The sequence below is a fragment of the Zingiber officinale genome, chromosome 6A (assembly GCF_018446385.1).
Source record: "Zingiber officinale cultivar Zhangliang chromosome 6A, Zo_v1.1, whole genome shotgun sequence".
In the NCBI taxonomy this organism is placed as follows: domain Eukaryota; kingdom Viridiplantae; phylum Streptophyta; class Magnoliopsida; order Zingiberales; family Zingiberaceae; genus Zingiber; species Zingiber officinale.
In genome coordinates this window covers 117,847,824-117,869,425 of record NC_055997.1, presented here as the reverse complement: position 1 = coordinate 117,869,425, position 21,602 = coordinate 117,847,824, and positions in this window count along the sequence as shown.

The window sequence follows — 21,602 nt, the reverse complement described above, 5'->3', positions numbered from 1 at the left end:
ACCACAAGCAAGCCTAGGGTTCCATCCCTAGGGTCATAAGGGCTCCTTCCGGCGACATCTCGGATACAAGGACGCTCCTCTCCGCGAGAGGAACACGTAGACGCAAGGAGATCGCCGAAGGGATCTTCTCCACCGGAAACCTAGCGTTTAGATTTGTAAGAAATTTCGAGCAGGAGGTAAGAAACCCCTCACCTGCAGTATAAGTAGCTTTTCGTATGATCGCATGTTTTTAAATTAGCTATATGTAGTGTTTCGACACATAGGGTGTATTTAACCCTCCTCGCAGACTTAGGGATTTAGTGAGCACCTCTAGATGGGCCAGACACGTTTTCCCCTTCATTGGAGGTTTTCGATGTTGTCGGGTGCCTAGAGGTGGTCTCCCTAATAGAGGGGAGAGTTGGAGTACACCAAGTGTTCGATAAAATGCTTAGCTCAGTAAAATGTTACAGTTAGCATTTTAATAGCTCAGTAAATGCAATAGAAGCGTTTAAATTAGTTTTTCTAGTCTTGCTATAGCTTACATGGGACTACGGTCCAATGGGTGAGCTCCCACAATCGCCTCTAGGTTCAGATAATCTAGCATTAGGTTCAGACAACCTAATAAAAGCAAGACAAGATATTCAGCTTATAGTTCAGTATTTTACCTTATTCAATGGCACTTTACTGGATTATATGTCCTTGGGTTGGGCTCCCATAGTCGTCCCTAGGTTTAGATAACCTAGTAACCCTACTAGATTTGGGATTAGCTACCTCGGGTCTAGTTAGGGATGCGCGCACAGCAAGTACAGTTGTCGGGCCCATCAGCAGCATGATTATCTATTTTCATCTATCTATGATAAATAGTTTTTCAAAAACCTCACGAAATATGTTATGTGAAAATAGTACAGCTTAGCATCAGTTAGCATTAGTTCAGTTCAGTTTTATTTCAGTTTAGTTCTTACAGATCCACATGATGGTTTTTTTTTTAGGCTTAGCTATGATTGACATGTATCGTATATGTTTATGCCATGTTTTAGAATTCATATTTAGCCATGTTCAGCATGTATTTCAAATAGCATGTTTTAAAACATAAATTTCATCGTATGCATGTTTTGTGAGGTAGATGGTTTCTTACTAAGCTCCCAGGCTTACAGATACTCTTTTCCTTATACTGCAGATAAAGGTAAAGGAAAGATATGTTAGGATCGTCGTACTCGGCTAGAGAGGGGGGGGTGTGAATAGCCGACCCCAAATTCTTCGCGTTTCTTCCTACGATTAGGGTTAGCGCAGCGGAAATGAAACCGTAGAAACGAAAAGGAAGAAGACAAACCTCAAACTCGATGGATGTAACGAGGTTCGGAGGTGATACTCCTACTCCTCGGCGTGTCCGTAAGGTGGACGAGCCCTATCAATCCGTCGGTGGATGAGTCCCCGGAGAACCGGCTAATAAATACTCCTTATGGGTGGAGAAACCTCGCCACAATAGCTTGCAACAGCAATATGGAAATACAAAGAAGAGCAAGAACAAAATACACAATGAATGTACAAATACTCGCTTGCCTTCTTGTCGACTGAAGTCTCGGATGAAGCACCAACTTCACGGACGAATGCCAACAAGCAACTCAGTCGAAGAAGCTCACACGAAGCTTCGGAGCTCAGCAAAGCTCAAGAGCACAGTCAGGAGGAGGAAGAAGAAGAGAGAGCAGTAACCACACTGTAGAAGCCCTCAGCCTCTTTTATACCTGCATCCACCTGCGAAGAAGAAGCCAGAAGACAGCAGAAGACAGAAGACCGTTGTGAGCCAACGGATAGTTCTGGACCGATCAGGCTGAAGCCTGATCGGTCCAGGGCACCTCTGATCGGTCCTGGGAACCGATCAGGCCCCAGTCTGATCGGTCCCCGGACCGATCCCACCTCTCTGTAAGAGAGGTGGCTGCGTCTCTGATCGTTCGTGGAGACCGATCAGACTCCCTGCTGATCGGTCCCCAGACTGATCAGTTCACTCACAGAAAGTTGGCTCAACTCCTCTGATCGGTCTCCAGACCGATCAGATGACTTACAGAACCCTTCTGTTTGTTATCTGATCGGTCACCAGACCGATCAGATACTCAGGCGTATTGCTAGATCGGTCACCAGACCGATCCAGGTTTAGAGCTCCAGCCCTAAACCCTAAATGGTCCTGAGAACGAGCTACCGAGCCCTCTCTGACTTCGTCCGGTCCGGAGAACGAGCTACCGAGCCCTCTCTGACCACAGTCCGGAGAACGAGCTACCGAGCCCTCTCTGACTTTCCGTGCCAAGTCTCCAACTTGGTCTTCCCCGTGCCAAGTCTCCATACTTGGACTTTTCCCGTGCCAAGCTCCCTGCTTGGACTTTTCACCAGATGTCTGGTCAACCTTGACCCATCTGGATTTCCCTTGCCTGGCTTCACTCACCAGGACTTCCAAACTGCCTAGCTTCACTCACTAGGTCTTTCCCCTGCCTGGCTTCACTCACCAGGTCTTTCCCAAGCGCCTAGCTTCACTCACCAGGACTTTCTCCAACTGCCTGGCTTCACTCACCAGGACTTTCACTTTCACCTAGCTTCACTCACTAGGATTTTCACCTGGCTTCACTCACCAGGATTTCCCGACTGCCTGGCTTCACTCACCAGGACTTTCTCCAACTGCCTGGCTTCACTCACCAGGACTTTCACTTTCACCTAGCTTCACTCACTAGGATTTTCACCTGGCTTCACTCACCAGGACTTTCTGAACTGCCTAACATCCCAGTTAGGACTTCCCAGTCAAGTATCCGGTCAACCTTAACCTACTTGACTCTTCTTCATCCAACCTGATCAGACCCTGATCAGTATCTCTCCGCATGGACAACTGCACCTGCATTGTCCATGTCTACATGTCTTTTTGTATTGTCAAACATCAAAACCATGACCAAGGTTTACGCTTGGTCAACTAGGTCAACCTTGACCTACTGGAAATTGCACCAACAATCTCCCCCTTTTTGATGTTTGACAATACCTTTAAGTTAGGCTAATCCAATAGCCTCAACTTTCTTCATGCCACTAGGTAATGAAACATAAGTTACAACCTTACATTCTCCTTCTAAGAAGTCAACCTTCTTCTTAAATAATGAAGGCTTAACTTAAACCCTTCATTCTCCCCCTATTGGCACACATCAACAAACTCTCCCCATGAAGAGTAAGTTATCATTGTTCACAACTTCACTCATTGTGATCAACAAACTCTCCCACTAACTCCAATGTTCTTCCTTGAACATTCTATAGACATTCTCCATTCTCCCCCTTTTTGACACACATCAAAAAGAGTGAATCAAGGTCAAGAGTTTCTTCCTAATGAAAGTCTCATACCTTTCATTGAAACCCTTAATTTCCCCCTTGATACTAAGGTCAACAATTAACTTAGTGATAATCCCATATCACTCAAGTCTTTAGGAGTAAAAACTCCCCCTAAAAGTCAACTCCCCTTGACTAATAGGTAAAATTCCCCCTAAAGGTCAACTCCCCCTTGACCATTGCACCAACAATGTCTTGGAGAGTTTCAAACCTTCAAAATACCAACTCCCGAGCTGAAATTTCAGACAACCAGTCGAATTTCAGCAATTTGGCACGCCCTGATCGGTCACCAGACCGATCAGGCTCCCTCTGGATCGGTCCAGTGACCGATCCACACAGACCTGGACCGATCAGGGAACCTCCTGATTTCTGAATTTTTCTTCTCCCGAAATTCAGAAACCTCTAGAAAATCACAGAAAATTTCAAAAATTATAAAATTTTGAGGATACATTCCTCATAACATATACTATCATGGAAAAATAGTTTTCTATGAAAATAGCTTCCATTTTTCAATCTTGATACAAAGTTCACAAGTCTTTGAAATAGCTCAAAGTTAACTCATCTTTGTATCACCTTGTTCAATGATGAATGCTATCACTAGAAAAGCTTCATCAAGGTTTTTCAAATCAATTTTAAAATGATTTTAAACCCTTTAATTTAGGATCACAATCTTAGGGCTAAATGTACATGACTTGTACACAAGCTTTCCCTATGATCCTCAATTTCAAATTAGGCTCATCTAGGTACAAGAACTATGCACCTTGATCCTAACTCATAATCCTAATATCTCACACACATCTAAGGTGTATCAAACACATCCAAGTCAATTTTGATGTGAGATATGGGTTTAGGTCATCTTAAGCTAAGTTCTCATGCATTTTCTAAACAACAATTTGATTTCCGTATCAAATTATGTTTTTGTCCTTAAATCAAATTAATTGATTATAAATGCAAAAGATGATGACATGACATATAATGATATCATAAGTAAAAACATGTGCCAATGTCATGATGTCATGGCATAAAGTATGAAACTTAAATAAGGCATGACATCTAAATAACCTAAGCATTATCATGACATTTCAAATGATACTAAATTAAATATGATGTCATGACATGACATATGACAAACAATATATGGCAAATAACATGTAAAGGTATAAAAGATACCTAATTCTAGCCTTAATTGCCATTTTTGATAGTTTTGATCATTTTGCCATAAATTCTATATTCCTAAGTGTAATAGACCTAAAATCATATCCTCAAGACTTTTAGATCACTATGTGCCAACTAGATTGACTCTAGAAAAATTCCTCAAATGTGGTTGGCACATCCTAATTATCTTAGGAATAATTTTCACTTTCATTTTCAAGGCTTGATTAGACCTTGAAAATTCCTAAGGTGCCACCTTTTGCCATGATTAGGTTAACTACCTATTCAAGTAAGGTTGGCACACCCTAAACCATCTAGTGTGATGGAATCACGCTCCTAGGAACTCAATACCTATTGGAGCTCATTAGGTTCACTAAGTATTCACTAGGGATGACTTCCCTAGCAACCCTTCTAATGACCCTCCTAGGCTTTGAAGCCTTGGTCATTTGGGACTCATCAAGATCAACTCTAGGGGTGACTCCCCTTGTGACCTTGGTGATGGTCTTCCTTGCCCTAGATTTTGTTCCATAATCTAATGGAACATTGTGATAAGTGGGCTTGACCACTTGGGACTTAGGTTTGTGACCCAAACCTTTCTTGTCCTTGGACTTGGGTTTTTGACCCCTAGACCCTAGAGTCAAATCCTTAAGAGCCTTTTCTAGAGAGTCAAGTCTTGACCTCAAGACTAGATTTTCTTTCTCTAATACCTCAAGCTTTAATTTATCCTTTTTCTTTGAGGTATTCCTAGGCATGTGTCTAGTTGATTTGGGATTTCTACCTAGGTTCTCCCTAACCTTAGATGAGTTAATCCTAGGATTGACATTTCTAGTGTTGTCCTTACCTAGGCTAACATGTTTAGCACCTAAGCACATATATTGGTTCCTAAAGTTAACATGCTTATCATTATTAACAATTGCAACAAAACTACTAGCATGTGTCTTATTGCAAGAGTAAGACTTAAATGTTACCTTAGGGTTTGCCTTCGCTCCCCCTATTGACGTGCTCGGTCTTTTGTCCTTGTGAGGTTGCCTCCCCCTCGGACATTGACTCCTATAGTGTCCCCTTCGCTTGCATTGGAAGCACACCACGTGCTCCTTGCCCTTGCGTGTTGGGACTCCGGCTTCCTTGACCTTTGGCGCCGGTGGAGTCTTTCTAACCCTCTTTGGACATTTACTCTTGTAATGTCCAAATTCCCTACACTCAAAGCACATTATGTGTAATTTGCTAGAAACTAAATGGCTTGAGTTACCTAGAGTTGAGGATGGATGAACGCTCTCTCCTTCATCCCTTCCGGAGGTAGAAGCTTCTTCTTCTTGCTCCGAACTTGAAGAAGAACTCTCCTCCTCTTCTTCTTTAGATGTTGAGTGGCCCTCAACTTCTAAATCCATTCCTCCATGAAGTGAGCTACTTGGCTCACTTGACTCCTCTTCATGACTTGAAGTGGAGTTCTCCTCATGGAACTTTGCCAAGTTGTTCCACAATTCCTTGGCATCGTTATATCCACCTATCCTACACAAAACATCATTAGGTAAAGAAAATTCAAAAATTTTCAATACCTCATCATTGACTAGGGATTGGTGGACTTGTTCCTTGGTCCACTCCTTCTTCTCTAGGGTTTCTCCTTTCTTGTCCATCGGAGGCTTGAAACCTAATTGAACACAACTCCAATTTTCAAGGTTAGTCATAAGAAAGTACTTCATTCTTACCTTCCAAAATGCGAAGTCGTCGCGATCGTAGAAAGGTGGAATTGTGACGTCTTCTCCAAATAACTCCATTCTCTAGCTCATGCTCCCCCGGGTGTTGATCCAACGAAGAGCGACCTCGCTCTGATACCACTTGTTAGGATCGTCGTACTCGGCTAGAGAGGGGGGTGTGAATAGCCGACCCCAAATTCTTCGCGTTTCTTCCTACGATTAGGGTTAGCGCAGCGGAAATGAAATCGTAGAAACGAAAAGGAAGAAGACAAACCTCAAACTCGATGGATGTAACGAGGTTCGAAGGTGATACTCCTACTCCTCGGCGTGTTCGTAAGGTGGACGAGCCCTATCAATCCGTCGGTGGATGAGTCCCCGAGAACCGGCTAATAAATACTCCTTGTGGGTGGAGAAACCTCGCCACAATAGCTTGCAACAGCAATATGGAAATACAAAGAAGAGCAAGAACAAAATACACAATGAATGTACAAATACTCGCTTGCCTTCTCGACGAAGTCCCGGATGAAGCACCAACTTCACGGACGAATGCCAACAAGCAACTCATCGAAGAAGCTCACACGAAGCTTCGAGAAGGAAAGCTCAAGAGCACAGCTTTCAGAAGAAAGCTCAGTTTCGAGGAGGAAGAAGAAGGAAGAAGCAATCCCTCTAGAAGCCCTCGGCCTCTTTTATACCGCATCCACCGAAGAAGAAGCCGTAAGAAGGCGAAGATGTAAGACCGCCAGAGCGGATAGCTGACCGATCGGTGCTTTGATCGGTCGGCACCTCGATCGGTCCGGGAACCGATCAGGATCGGTCCTCGGACGATCCCACCTCTGAAGAGGTGGTTGCGTCTCGATCGCTCGTGGAGACCGATCAGACTCCTGCCGATCGGTCCCCGGATCGACCGTTCACTCACTGAAGTTGGCTCAACTCCTCGATCGGTCTCGCACCGATCGGATGACTTACGAACCCTTCGTTTGTTATCCGATCGGTCACCGCACCGATCGATACTCAGCGTATTCTGGATCGGTCACCAGACCGATCCAGGTTTAGAGCTCCAGCCCTAAACCCTAAATGGTCCCGAGCGAGCCACCGAGCCCTCTCTTGACCTAGTCCGGAGAACGAGCTACCGAGCCCTCTCCGACTTCGTCCGGTCCGGAGAACGAGCTACCGAGCCCTCTCTGACCACAGTCCGGAGAACGAGCTACCGAGCCCTCTCCGACTTTCTGTGCCAAGTCTCCAACTTGGTCTTCCCCGTGCCAAGTCTCCATACTTGGACTTTTCCCGTGCCAAGCTCCCTGCTTGGACTTTTCACCAGATGTCTGGTCAACCTTGACCCATCTGGATTTCCCTTGCCTGGCTTCACTCACCAGGACTTCCAAACTGCCTAGCTTCACTCACTAGGTCTTTCCCCTGCCTGGCTTCACTCACCAGGTCTTTCCCAAGCGCCTAGCTTCACTCACCAGGACTTTCTCCAACTGCCTGGCTTCACTCACCAGGACTTTCACTTTCACCTAACTTCACTTACTAGGATTTTCACCTGGCTTCACTCACCAGGATTTCCCGACTGCCTGGCTTCACTCACCAGGACTTTCTCCAACTGCCTGGCTTCACTCACCAGGACTTTCACTTTCACCTAGCTTCACTCACTAGGATTTTCACCTGGCTTCACTCACCAGGACTTTCCGAACTGCCTAACATCCCAGTTAGGACTTCCCAGTTAGGACTTCCCAGTCAAGTATCCGGTCAACCTTGACCTACTTGACTCTTCTTCATCCAACCTGATCAGACCCTGATCAGTATCTCTCCGCATGGACAACTGCACCTGCATTGTCCATGTCTACATGTCTTTCTGTATTGTCAAACATCGAAACCATGACCAAGGTTTACGCTTGGTCAACTAGGTCAACCTTGACCTACTGGAAATTGCACCAACAAGATGGACTAGCGGAGGCTGGAGGACAATGCGATGAAGATGTGTGTGGGTGGAACTTGGAATAAAGATCTTAGGGATCTAGCAAGTTTTGTTTTAAGCATTAGAACTCCTTAGCAATTTATTTGTTCCGCACTTAAGTATGTTTAAATGCCATGAACTAGTGAACTATGCACTAGGCCAAGCTTAGAATACTAAATATTTGATGTTAGAATGCTTCCCAGCCATTTTAGAACTTGTATATGTGATTTGGGCATGAAACAGTGCTGAAATCATAACTCAGCTGCGAAATCAGAAACCCCAATCGATCAGTCGATCGATTGGAGGCCCCCAATCGATCAGTTGATCGATTGGGGAGCTTGATTTCGCGAACAGTAAGCTCTGGAATCGATCACTGGATCGATCGGGGAATTAGCCTCGTGAACAGAGAGCCTTGGAATCGATCCCTGGATCGATCAGCCGATCGATCTAGAATTTACCCCGTGCATAGTAGCGAGCTGAATCGATCAATGGATCGATCAACAAGTCTGGATCAGTCAACCGATTGATCCAATCAAAGTTTTCGTATACAGTGGCATGCTGGATCGATCAGTGAATCGATCCGAACATCCCAATCGATCAGTCGATCGATTGAAATGCCTGTTCCAGCTGGAAACACTTAAGTTCAGTCCTTAATCACATGTGAAGGCTAGATCTTCTCTTTGGAATAAAGGTACAACATTTAAAAAGGTATCTTTAAGCATCAGTTCAGATTTAGAAGCAATTGGCATGGGTTTAGTAAATTTTAAATTAGTTTCACGTTTCCGCACCTTATAATATAGCTTAGCATAGCATAATGTGACGGTCCGGCCTCACAGCCTAGTCAGTAGGAGGTGGGTCATTACAGAGTGGTATCAGAGAAAAAGTTCCATACTTCCTATACACACATCAGCATTGAACCTGCAACTTCCAAGTAAGAACATCTCTCACTTTATTTATGTTTCTTGTTTTCATGTTTAGAGATAGCTAAAGCAGGTTTATTTATGATAGCATCTAACATGATAACAATAGTTATGCAATTATGATTGTATTAGTTATGTATGTCCTCTATGTCTCTAGAAATGGCACGAGGACACTCAGCTAGAAGGGCACCAGCTACTGAGCCCCAGCAAGAGGCAGGCAGTTCAGTGCCTCCCCCAGACCTTACAGCAGTAGTGGCTCAGTTACAACAGCAACTAGCTGAACAACAACAAAAGATAGCCACTTTAAGGGCTAATCAGCAGAACACCCCCACTGTCACCCTAGAACATAACTTAGCAACTCTAGTAGTTATAGAGGTTCCACCAGTCCAGCCTGCAGCACCAATAGCCCCAGCAGCCGGGCCAAGGAGAGAAGCCTATCTGATCCAGTGGCAGAAAATTAAGCCAGAGAACTTCTCGGGCACCAGTGAACCATGGGATGCTCAGGCCTGGTTCAAAACACTGGAGAGTACGATGGAGCTTCTGGACTGGCCAGAACATGAGAAGGTGAAGTGCGCCTCCTTCTGCCTAGTAGGAGATGCACGCATGTGGTGGGAGAGAATTAGAGCGAAGCGCCCAGTAAACCAGATGACATGGGCTGACTTCGAGAAAGAATTCTTTGAGGAGTTCTTTCACATGCGGGTCACAAACTGTTACTACGACGAGTTCACTGAATTCTGCAAGGGCAACCTTTCAGTTGAGGAGGCCATGAAGAAATTCAACAGGCTGGCTCGTCTGTGTCCCGAATTAGTCAGCACTGAAAAGGAAAGGGTCCGAATGATGCTTAAGATGCTGAGGCCGGACATAGCACTGAATGTAGCCAGTGGCGTTCATAGGCCACAAACCACAGAAGAACTAGTAAGTAGTGCTCTCATCACGGAGCATTACCAGAATAGCATCAAGAAGCAGAAGCAATCCTTCTCAGAGTCCAAAGGTCAAGGAGGTTCGGGTACTCAGAAACACCAGGGCAATAGCTCCCATGGCTCTAACTGGAAAGGGAACTCCAGCAACAAACGCAAACCAGGGAGTTACCCAAAAGGAGGACTAGCTAGTAAACAGCCTAGTTACCCCAAATGTGCTACTTGTGGGAAATTCCACCCTGGAGTTTGTCGTAAGGGCACACGAGGATGCTTTGAGTGTGGACAAGAAGGGCATATGGCTAAGCAGTGCCCAAATAAGACCAGTCTTCCTCAACCATAGCCGATTCAGTACGGAGGCCAGCCAGCTCAGTTACATCAGATGCAGGCCGCTTTAGATGGTCCACACATCAGCCAGGGCAGACTAGAAGCCCCTCTAGCTACGACCAATGCAAGGATCTACTCACTCACCAGAGAGGACGTAACGAATGCCTCGACAGTTGTTTCAGGTCAGATTAGTATTTTACAGCAAAGTACAACTGTCTTATTCGATACTGGGGCAACCCATTCATATATATCCAGGGCATTTGCCGAAAAGATAGCAATACCTCCAGAGGGACTCAGTGGTCAGTTTTTGACAACGCTACCTTCAGGAAAAATTATGGCATCCACGTACTGGCTCAGAGCAGTGCCAGTCATTATAGCAGACAGAGAACTCTTTTGTGATCTGATAGTGCTAGATATGACGAATTATGATGTCATCCTTGGAATGGACTTCCTGATCAGATACGGTGCCTCTATAGAGTGCCGTAAACAGAAAGTCGTATTCCAACCTGAAGCAGAAGTACAGTTTGAGTACATCGGAGAACCAAAGAGAAAGGCCAAGAAGTTTCTCTTAGCTCTAAAAGCACAGAAATTAATGGATTCAGGATGTACGGGATTCCTAGCACATGTAGTCAATACCAGTCAGAACAAGGACCCACAGCTAGAAGGGGTCCGAGTTGTATGTGACTACCCAGCAGTCTTCCCTGAAGAGTTACCCGGCCTAGCACCAGACAGGGAGATTGAATTCGAGATAGAACTCATTCCCCGTACGAATCCTATCTCCAAAGCGCCCTACCGCATGGCTCCAGCAGAACTGAAGGAACTTCATGAGTAACTACAGGAGCTGCTTGACAAGGGCTTCATACGTCCTAGTCACTCACCATGGGGAGCGCCTGTAATGTTCGTGAAGAAGAAAGACGGGAGCATGCACCTATGTATAGACTACCGGGCACTGAACCAAGTCACAATCAAGAACAGGTATCCTCTTCCCAGAATAGATGACCTGTTCGATCAGCTAAAGGGAGCAGCAGTGTTCTCTAAGATAGACCTCAGATCAGGTTATCATCAGGTGAAAGTTAAAGAAGGGGATATACCCAAGACAGCATTCAGGACTAGATACGGACACTACGAGTTCGTAGTCATGCCCTTTGGCGTGACAAATGCTCCAGCTACTTTCATGGACCTCATGAACAGAGTATTCAGGGACTACCTAGATAGATTCATTATTGTGTTTATCGATGACATTCTTATCTATTCAGGAACTCAGGAAGAACACGCAGAGCATCTGAGAATAGTATTGCAGACCCTTCAGCAGAACTAGCTGTACGCCAAGTTCACGAAATATGAATTTTGGTTAGATTAGGTGTCCTTCCTGGGTCGCATCATCTCAAAGGATGGTATCATGGTAGACCCCAGTAAGATAGAAGTTGTGAGTAATTGGAAAAGACCCAAGAACGCCAGTGAAGTCAGAAGCTTTCTGGGATTAGCAGGTTATTACAGGAAGTTTGTAGAGGATTTCTCCAGAATAGCCTCCCCATTGACAGCTCTCACCAGGAAGAACAGAAAATTTCAATGGACAGAGGACTGTGAGAACAGCTTCAGTGAGCTAAAGAGGAGATTGACCAGTGCTCCCATTTTGACTCTACCAGAAAACACAGACAGCTTTGATATTTATAGTGACGCCTCTAAATTGGGACTAGGAGCAGTACTGTTGCAAAAGGGCAAGGTAATCGCCTACGCCTCCAGACAACTCAAAGACTATGAGAGGAACTATCCTACTCATGATCTTGAGCTTGCGGCAGTCGTGTTTGCTCTCAAAATTTGGAGACACTACTTGTATGGAGCTCAGTGTAGAGTATATATAGATCATCAGAGTCTGAAGTATTTCTTCACTCAGAAGGATCTGAATATGCGACAACGCAGATGGCTAGAGCTGGTCAAGGACTATGACATAGACATCCTCTACCACCCAGGGAAAGCAAATAAGGTGGCAAACGCACTTAGCAGGAAGTCCAGTGCTACCTTATTATCCCTAGCAGCCATGTCACCACCCTTACAAAAAGAGATTACAGATTTCAGTCTCGAACTTATAGTGGGGCAACTCTCTACTATGACCTTAGCATCTACCCTGCTTGGTGACATCCAGACAGCTCAGGAACAGGATCCTGAAATTCAGAAGATCAAGCAAGGGATAGCAAAACCAGAAAGTGGAGAGTTCAGAATAGCTGATAATGGGGCAGTATATTTCGGTGACAGGCTATGTGTTCCAGATCAGGAGGAACTACGAAGAAAGATTTTAGATGAGGCTCACAGGACTCCCTATGCGATGCATCCTGGTTCCACCAAGATGTACTAGGACTTGAAGAGACGTTTTTGGTGGCCTGGGATGAAAAGAGACATCGCTAGATATGTCAGCACCTGTCTAACCTGTCAGAGGGTCAAGGCAGAACACCAGAGACCAGGATGAGCTCTGCAGCCTATTCCGATTCCAGAATGGAAGTGGGAAGATATTTCCATGGACTTCATAGTGGGACTACCCAGAACCACGAATGGTTTTGACGCCATCTGGGTAATAGTAGATAGATTAACTAAATCAGCCCACTTCTTAGCTATCAGGATATCCTATTCCATGGAGCAGCTAGCTCGGTTGTATCTCAAGGAGATCGTTAGACTATATGGAGTCCCACGAACCATTATTTCAGACAAAGACAGTAGGTTCATGTCACACTTCTGGGAGTGTGTACAGTCAGCATTGGGCACTAAGTTAAAATTTAGCACAGCTTTCCATCCTCAGACAGATGGTCAGACGGAGCGAATAAATCAGGTACTCGAAGATATGCTCCGAGCTTGTGCCCTAGAATTCAAGGGAAGTTGGTGCAAATATCTGAGTTTAGCAGAATTTGCATACAACAATAGCTATCAGGCCACCATCGGCATGGCACCTTACGAGGCTGGTACGAGAGTGGTGTACAGAAGGAACTAGAACTTCAGACAAATCTAGTAGCAGATACCACCACAGCCATACAGCAGATCCGCCAGAGGATAGAGACAGCTCAGAGCCGCCAGAAAAGCTATGTTGATATACGGCGCCGACCTTTAGAGTTTTCAGTTGGGGATACAGTGTTCCTCTGAGTGGCTCCCATGAAGGGAGTAATGCGTTTTGGGAAGAAGGGCAAATTAAGTCCCAGATATGTGGGACCATACCTTATCAGCAGAAGAGTTGGCAAGGTAGCATATGAACTAGAGCTACCCCAGGAGATGTCAGCTATCCATAATGTATTTCATGTCTCTATGCTGAAGAAGCATATCCCAGATGCCACTCAGGTGATTGAGCCACAGTCGGTACAAGTCCGTGAAGACCTCAGCTATGACAGTCGGCCTATTCAGATAATAGACCGGGCAGTTAAGAAATTGCGGAATAAGGAAGTACCATTAGTAAAAGTGATTTGGCAAAATCACACAACAGAAGAGGCAACTTGGGAGACAGAAGCCAGTATGAGACAGAAATACCCAGAGTTATTCTAAGTTCGAGGATGAACTTTTTATAAGGTATGGGGGATTGTAACGCCCAAAAATTTCCAAAATAATTATTAGAAATATCCTAGTATTTTTCTAGAATTTTAGGATATTTTTACAAAACTTTTAGAGTAGCGGAAGTAGCAAAAATAAATAGAATCGTAAAATAACCTACACGGGAATTAAACCCGAGACCTATTGGGTCCTACGACTTATGGTGAACTCTAGTAACCAAGTGAACCCAGCAGGGCCATGCTGAAAGAAGAGAGAATCAATTGTATTTATATTTAAGTTGGGCGAATTAACCACTTAATATAATAGGGAAAATAATTTAGTGAAGAGTTATTTTTTATCGTGACTTTTCTTCACCCTCACCCTAGTCACGCCGCCCCTCTCTTCTCCCTCATCTCTTGGCGCCAACCACAAGCAAGCCTAGGGTTCCATCCTTAGGGTCATAAGGGCTCCTTCCGGCGACATCTCGGATACGAGGACGCTCCTCTCCGCGAGAGGAACACGTAGACGCAAGGAGATCGCCGAAGGGATCTTCTCCACCGGAAACCTAGCATTTAGATTTGTAAGAAACTTCGAGCAGGAGGTAAGAAACCCCTCGCCTGCAGTATAAGTAGCTTTTCGTATGATCGCATGTTTTTAAATTAGCTATATGTAGTGTTTCGACACATAGGGTGTATTTAACCCTCCTCACAGACTTAGGGATTTAGTGAGCACCTCTAGATAGGTCAGACACGTTTTTCCCTTCAGTGGAGGTTTTAGATGTTGTCGGGTGCCTAGAGGTGGTCTCCCTAATAGAGGGGAGAGTTGGAGTACACCAAGTGTTCGATAAAATGCTTAGCTCAGTAAAATGTTACAGTTAGCATTTTAATAGCTCAGTAAATGCAATAGAAGCGTTTAAATTAGTTTTTCTAGTCTTGCTATAGCTTACATGGGACTACGGTCCAATGGGTGGGCTCCCACAGTCGCCTCTAGGTTCAGATAATCTAGCATTAGGTTCAGACAACCTAATAAAAGCAAGACAAGATATTCAGCTTATAGTTCAGTATTTTACCTTATTCAGTGACACTGTACTGGACTATATGTTCTTGGGTTGGGCTCCCATAGTCGTCCCTAGGTTTAGATAACTTAGTAACCCTACTAGATTTGGGATTAGCTACCTCGGGTCTAGTTAGGGATGCGCGCACAGCAAGTATAGTTGTCGGGCCCATCAGCAGCATGATTATCTATTTTCATCTATCTATGATAAATAGTTTTTCAAAAACCTCACGAAATATGTTATGTGAAAACAGTACAGCTTAGCATCAGTTAGCATTAGTTCAGTTCAGTTTTATTTCAGTTTACTTCTTACAGATCCACATGATGGTTTTTTTTAGGCTTAGCTATGATTGACATGTATCGTATGTGTTTATGCCATGTTTTAGAATCCATATTTAGCCATGTTCAACATGTATTTCAAATAGCATGTTTTAAAACATAAATTTCATCGTATGCATGTTTTGTGAGGTAGATGGTTTCTTACTAAGCTCCCAGGCTTACAGATACTCTTTTCCTTATACTATAGATAAAGATAAAGGAAAGATGGACTAGCGGAGGCTGGAGGACAATGCGATGAAGATGTGTGTGGGTGGAACTTGGAATAAAGATCTTAGGGATCTAGCAAGTTTTGTTTTAAGCATTAGAACTCCTTAGCAATTTATTTGTTCCGCACTTAAGTATGTTTAAATGCCATGAACTAGTGAACTATGCACTAGGCCAAGCTTAGAATACTAAATATTTGATGTTAGAATGCTTCCCAGCCATTTTAGAACTTGTATATGTGATTTGGGCACGAAACAGTGTTGAAATCATAACTCAGCTGCGAAATCAGAAACCCCAATTGATCAGTCGATCGATTGGAGGCCCCCAATCGATCAGCTGATCGATTGGGGAGCTTGATTTCGCGAACAGTAAGCTCTGGAATCGATCACTGGATCAATCGGGGAATTAGCCTCGCGAACAGAGAGTCTTGGAATCGATCCCTAGATCGATTGGCAAGCCTGGATCGATCAGCCGATCGATCCAGAATTTATCCCGTGCACAATAGCGAGCTGAATCGATCAATGGATCGATCAACAAGTCTGGATCAGTCAACCGATCGATCCAATCAAAGTTTTCGTATACAGTGGCATGCTGGATCGATCAGTGAATCGATCCGAACATCTCAATCGATCAGCCGATCGATTGAAATGCCTGTTCCAGCTGGAAACACTTAAGTTCAGTCCTTAATCACATGTGAAGGCTAGATCTTCTCTTTGGAGTAAAGGTACAACATTTGAAAAGGTATCTTTAAGCATCAGTTCAGATTTAGAAGCAATTGGCATGGGTTTAGTAAATTTTAAATTAGTTTCACGTTTCCGCACCTTATAATATAACTTAGCACAGCATAATGTGACGGTCCGACCTCACAGCCTAGTCAGTAGGAGGCGGGTCGTTACAGAGTAGTACCACTCAACTTTATTGTCATGTCGAACTAAGTCCACCTGTAGGGTTTAACATGACAATCCTTATGAGCTCCTCTTGGGAACATTCTCAATCTAGATAACTAGGACACAGATTCCTTCTATAATCAATAACACACACTATAAGTAATATCATTTCCCAACTTATCGGGCATATTGATTTATCGAGCTAAACCTCACCCTTTGATAAGTCAAAGAAATAAATATTAAATATGTATGCTTGTTATTATATTAGGATTAAGAGCACACACTTCCATAATAACTAAGGTTTAGTTCTTTTATTAAGTCAGTACAAAAAGAACTTATCTAAATGGTCCTACTCAATACACTTAGAGTGTACCAGTATAATTTATTAATCAAGATAAACTAATACTTAATTACACTACGACTATTCCGATGGTTTGTTTCTTTCCATCTTAGTCGTGAGCAAATGTTTATAATTTATAAAGAGTCATCAACATGATCTTTTGTGTGTGACACCACATACCATGTTGTATACTATATAAATTAATTGAACAATTACATTTAACAAATAAATGTAGATATTGACCAATGTGATTCTTTTATTTCAAAAATAAATGTTTACAAAATCTAGGCTTTTAGTATACACTCCAACAGATCACCGCTCAGGGTTGATACTGAATGTCAAATTTCCTCAGCTCGATCGTCCATTTGATCAACCTTCCCGATGCCTTTGGGTTGAGAAGGACTCGTCCCAGGGCACTGTTAGTCAGCATGATGATCGTGTACGTCAAGAAGTACAAATGAAGCCTCCGAGCGGCTAGAATTAAAGCGTATGCTAGCTTTTCGAGACTGGTATAACGCGATTCAACATCCTTTAATATATAACTCAAAAAATATATAGGCCATTGATCGTGACCGTTCTGCCTAACCAGAGCCGATCCAATGACATGTTCGTTAGATGACAAATAAATCCATAGTGGCTCACTCACAACCGGCTTGGCTAACATAGGCAGTGAGTTTAGATACTCCTTCAGCTCCTCTAGTGCCTGGTAACACTCGGCATCCCACTGGAACTTCGTGGCTCGGCAAAGCACCTTGAAGAATGGCAGACTCCGATCGGATGACTTTGATATGAATTTGGATAGCATCGTGATCCGATTGGTCAGCCTTTGAGTTTCCTTCAAGTTCCGAAGCGGTAGCATATCTTGCAAAACTTTGACCTTGCTTGGGTTGACTTCAATGCCCCGCTCGGTGACGATATAGCTCAGGAAGCGTCCGCTCTTCACGCTGAACAGACACTTGCTCGGGTTCAGCTTTGTTCTATATGTCTTTAGCGTCTGACAAGTCTCGGTGATATCAACGCATAGGTCAGTAGCTCGGAGGGATTTAATCAGTATGTCGTCGACGTATACCTCCATATTACAGTCGATCTACCGTCAGAATACTTTGTTTATCAGCCTCTGGTAGATGGCTCCGACATTCTTTAGTCCGAATGGCATGACGTTGTAGCAGTATGTTTTGTTGGTTGTAATGAAGCTGACCTTTTCTTGGTATTCCCGGGCGAGCGACACTTGGTGGTACCCTTGATATGCATCAAGCATGCAGATCAGCTCACAGCCCGTTGTTGAGTCCACCATTTGGTCTATCCTGGGCAGCGGATAGAAATCCTTTGGGCATGCCTTGTTTAAATAGCGGAAGTCGATGCAAACCCACTATTTATTGCACGGCTTAGAGACTAGCACAATATTGGCTAGCCATCTCGGGAACTGGACTTTCCTAATGTGGCCGACCTCCAGTAGCTTCTCTATCTCTGCCTAGATGATCACGTTCTGCTCCACGCTGAAATCCCTTTTCCTTTGCTTCACCGGCCGAGCGTTCTGTCGGACATGAAGCTCATGTTGAGTCATGCTTGGGGAGATGTCGGGAAGCTCATGGGTCGACCAGGTGAATACGTCATGATTTTGTTTAAGGCAGATGACCACTTTGCCTTCTTCTCCTCCTCTAGGTCAGTGGTGATGAAGGTTGTTGTCTCCGCTCGACTGAGATGGATTTGGACCTCCTCCTTTTCCTCGTATACCAGAGCGGGAGGCTTCTCAGTGATAGCATTTACCTCTAGCCGTGGGGTCTTCCGAGCAGCTTTTGCCTCAGTCTTGACCATTTCCATGTAGCAGCGCCGAGCAGCCAGTTGGTCACCTTTGACCTCGCCCACCTGATCGTCCACTGGGAACTTTATCTTCTGGTAGTAGGTGGTGCATCCACCACTATGAAGTTGGTGGTCCGGGTCCTCTTCAACGGCTCTTCTCCCAGCGAGATGGCCAACCTTGCTTGGTCAATCGATAAAACTTCGTTGCCTGTGAATCCGTAAAGCAGAGTTGCCATAGGCAGCAACTCACTTCGATCGATCTGCAGCTGATCGAATGCCTTCTTGAAAATGATGTTCACCGAACTCCCCGTGTCGACGAAGGTCTGATGAATGGTGTAGTTGGCAATCACCGCTCGGATGATGAGAGCATCGTCATGAGGGATCTCTACTCCCTCCAAGTCTCTCGGGGCGAAGTTGATCTGGGGGTCTTCAGCCTTCTCCTTGTTGTATCCCACGGCGTGGATCTCCAACCGCCGAGTGTATGACTTCCGGGCTCGATTGGAGTCGCCATCGGTCGGCCCTCCGACGATCATGCCTATCTCTCCTCGGGAAGTGTTATTCCTGTTCTTTTCTTCCCGAGTGGATGACCTATTTCACTCGGCTGAGACTCGGGCGAACTCGGTGTCCCCCCTCCGCTGATGGTGATGGCATTCTAGCGCCCTCGTGTCGTCCTCCCGTCGCTAAGCGGATCTGTGTCTTTGTCGTCAATCGGGAGAAGGTGATTGGGGGCGGTATCCTCTCGGGGTCGGTCAACTGACGATTGGTGTCAGTCCTCTGTAGTCCTGCGTGTTGTGCATTGCCAACTGGTGGAATGAACAAAATATAGGTGTCCATATCTTTCCCTTCGATGCCTTAGGCCGACCGGACGCCACAAGCTGCACGGCATGTGACCTGGTCTCCTGGTGCGGTCGTACTCCCTTAGCTCTCGGCCCCTTGGGTGGCTGATGGATGCTTGATGGTCGGCGCTCGGTCGGCGTCGTATGCTCGGTCAGCTCGTCTTTTCTTCTAGCCGCCTGGGCTTCTTCCACGTTGATATACTCGTTGCTTTCTTGAGCATGTGGTCGAAGTCCCTGGGTGGCTTCCTGATGAGTGATCGGAAAAAATCTCCCTCGATGAGCCCCTAGGTGAAGGTGTTCATCATGGTCTCGGACGAGACCGAGGGGATGTCCATGGCCACTTGATTGAAGCGTTGAATGTACGCTTGGAGCGCTTCTTTGGGCCCTTGCTTCAGGGTGAAGAGGCTGATGCTCGTCTTTTGGTAGCGTTGGCTGCTGGCGAAGTGGTGCTGGAAAATAGCTCGGAAATCTTTGAAGCTTTGTATCGAGCCTTCCGGTAGTCTTCTGAACCAGCACTGTGCCGATCCGGAGAGAGTCGTGAGGAAGACACGACACTTTACTCTGTCCGTGTATTGGTGCAGTGTGACCTCATTATCGAACCGATCCAAATGATCATCTAGGTTGGTCGACCTGTTGTACGTCCCGATCGCCAACGAGGTGTAGTGTCGGGGCAGAAGGTCTTGTAAGACCTCCTCTGAGAACTGCCTGTTGATCCATTCGGGAGACTTGGCACCTCGAGACATTTGCCTTTCCGTGCATCTCGAACGGGGGCATAGTCTGAAGACGATCCTCGCTCTTGATGCGCTTGGGCTACTCCGAGGGAGTTTGGAATAGAGCTTGGTGGAAGGGGATCGGTGCGGGCGGCGCTTCCCCTTGGGTGTCGGTCGACCTTCAGTTCTACCCCCATATAGAGAGTTGCTCCACTCGGTCTTCTTGCCTTGCTTGCCCGTTGCCCGCCGATGTTGCAGGCTACGGCGCTGGCCGATCGGCTAGCACCTATTGTTGTTGTTGCTCGATCATTTTCGCTGCTCATGCTTGCACGAGCATCTCCAGCTTCTCCTGAGTGAGCGTCACGGTGGTTAGTCGTCCAGCGTCCTCCATCTTCTCAGCTCGGGTGCATGCTATATTCCCACATACGACGCTAAATATGATCATGTCCGAAAGTTGATGAGATGGATGCTGGAGATGTAACACTCCCGCTGACCTCCTGTGGACCTTGCTCCTACCTGGAACACAAGTAGCGTCAATGATGAGCCAAGGAAGGGGTCTCCCGCGATGGCCCTTCGATACTCAAGTCAGTCTCCGACGAAGCAAGAAGAAGCAAAGAAACGGATCAATAAGAATTGTAGTGCAACAGTAAATATCGCATGTAACACATACCTCCGTCGATGCTTAGACCCCCCTTTATATAGAGCTCCGGAAGTGCGCATGCACGTTTCCCAAGATGAGCACGCATCTCAAATCTTTTCCTGAAAAGACGTGTCAATAAAATATCTCTTACACAGTACCTTAATGGGCCGAGCATATCTCTGAGGTATCAGTGGAAGCTTCCATCGTACGATCCTCTATCTGACCATGCCGCCTGTCAACGACACTAGCTCCCAAAAGTATGTCAAAAGATATCCTGCTGTGTCTATTGCTTGGCCAAGCAGAATAGCCGCTCGGCCGGAATTCTGCTATCCATGTGATGTTTGCTGTCGCGCCGAGCGGGATAGCCACTCGGCTGGAAGTCCACTGTCCAAGTTTTGTCCGTTGTCGGGCAGAGCGGGATAGTCACTCGGTTGGAAGCCCACTGTCCACATGCTCTATTGCTCGACCGAGTGGAATAGCCGCTCAGCAGGAAGTTCACTGTCCGCATGCTCGGCTAATCTCAAGCCTGCTGCTAGGCCGAGCAGAGAAGCCGCTCAGCCAAAGTTGAACTCTGTTGATGTCATGTTTTACTGTTTGACCGAGCGAGATAGCTGTTCGGCTCAGCTTCTGCACCTCATTCTTTTTTGAGCGCCAGTTGTTTTGAATGCTCCCCGTGTTTCATTATTATTCCTTTTAGTTGAATCATCAAATAATCATTAAAAAAATTAATAATAAGTCAAAACTTATTAAAATGGAATGAATATAATTTTATGACCTACATTTCAAAATAATATCTAATAAAATTCAACTAATTCAAATTAATTGATTGAAAGAAAATCTAATTTTTGGGTATTAACTTATAAAAGAAAATAGTTTCCATTTATAGTTTTTTACCCACCTTAATTGTGTAGTAACTTAAAAAAAAATATAATTTTAAGTTATTAAATCTAATACTTAATTTTATCATAATTGTTTAAAGTAATTAGGAGATCACA